Here is a 1,904-nt window from a genome sequence, read left to right on the forward strand (position 1 = left end):
AAACTTAAAATTCTGAGTTGAAATATATTTTTTAACATATTTTAACTTTATTTAATATAAAAATACTCATCGTCATTCTTTTAAAAAATAAATGGTTTCAATCTTATTTGTCACTTCATTTTTTCTATTCAAACAAAGAAAAAATTTCCCCTCCCTTCCTATCACATTTTTTTCCAAGGATAAACAGTAATATTTGAGATTATGTATCTATTATTTATCCTTTTATGTATATACGAAGTGTTGATTTATATATTTTTTAGGAATTTTTCTTTCTTATATTCTTTTGTCACTTTGTATGCAAAAACACCTCTTAGACCCCCCTCACTAAAATATTATTTTTCAAGACATGGAATTATTTTCAAAAACTTAACAAAATTTGAAGAACTCAGCAATTAGAAAAAAAAAAAGTGAGGTAAAATAAATAAATTAATATGAAAAAACCTAGAAAAGCAAAAACTTGGAGCATCCTGAAATTTGAACGAAACCCATAGCAAATATACAAAAAAAATTGGAAACTAAATTTTTATTTTAAAAAAAAATAATTTGTGCACTGCCAAGTTTACTAAGGTAATTAGAATGCCTTTCTACGATGCTAGTGAAAGAAGACTTTCAAATAATTTGTGCGCTACCCATCACTTTGTTTATGCAGATTGTTTTGGTTGCGAACTCCCTTCCAGCACTAAATGATGCCCACTGCTATGGATCTTCCTGGCATTGTTGCTGCGGCTGCAAAGGTTCGTCCACATGCTTGATGCTTTGTAAACTTCTCATCTCACTCCTTTTTAAAGTATTTGTCATTGAACAAAACCAAAGTGAGGAAGCTGATTCTACTATTCAACAGCATTGTGATGTTCTTCGCAGAGCTTCTGAAGCAGGTGGCCTACTTGTTGATGCAACACTTCAGATGGTTCTAAAGAGAATTCCTCCTCAGTCCCCTTGATGGTTGTTGAGAATGGATGTGGGAGTCCGTGCATTGATTTGATGCAGGGCAGCTCTGAGCTTGTTGCCGCTGCAGAGAATGCTGATTTGGTAAAAGTCCCCATGTTCAAGTATGTATGTTTGTCTTGCTTCCTTTTCCACACTTTCTTTCGATAAAAACACTGTTCCAGACATAAAATTAAGGACAAATGAGTGCAGCTAATCACATGCTGAAGCTTGTGCTCCGCAGAATATATTGGAAGGGATGGGTTGAGCGCTTCATATGAATTTCAATGTTCGGTCTAAATGTGCTTTTCTTTTACCATTACCAGTGCTTCATGCCTGACCCTGTGATAGTATTTCCTCTGACATTCTAAAAAGTTGAGAGAATGGCATTCAAGATGCCAACTCTAACATCTATTGGTTTAGTTACTATCTCGAGACATAAAAAAAACACAGACAATGGAACAGAGCAGATATGTTTGAAATGATAAAAATTTACTCCAAAACTATCCAAAGATTTTGTCTTTTCTGTAATAATAACGTACGAGTATTTCTTTTGACATCATCTAGTATGTGTACATATCTCATTTATGCAGCTTGTGATGGTGAAGAAAAAGAAGCTGGATGCAAAATCGATCAAAGGAAATATATACGACTGTGTCTGCAGATATGAAGCAGCCTGTTGAAATCTTCTCAAGTTTTATCAGTCAGGAGTAAATAAAGAAAGAGAGGGTGCAAAAATCCAAGTGTTAATGTTAATGTTACGTGGTAGATGATCATCCGGTGTTGATGTTGCAGTGGAGCACCTTGGCCTTGAGCTACTCTGGCTCCACTCTTTTCTTGATGCTGAAAGAACAATTTTACAGTATTCGAAACAACAGGCGCACCTAATCTCGACCCAGCGATGGCGAAAAGAAACCCATCAAATCTCATTGAACATGAATGACTTAGATCCAATATTGTTCTTGAATTAAATGATTAAC

This window comes from Populus euphratica, unplaced genomic scaffold, assembly GCF_000495115.2.
Source record: "Populus euphratica unplaced genomic scaffold, PopEup_1.0 scaffold4755.1, whole genome shotgun sequence".
Taxonomy (NCBI): domain Eukaryota; kingdom Viridiplantae; phylum Streptophyta; class Magnoliopsida; order Malpighiales; family Salicaceae; genus Populus; species Populus euphratica.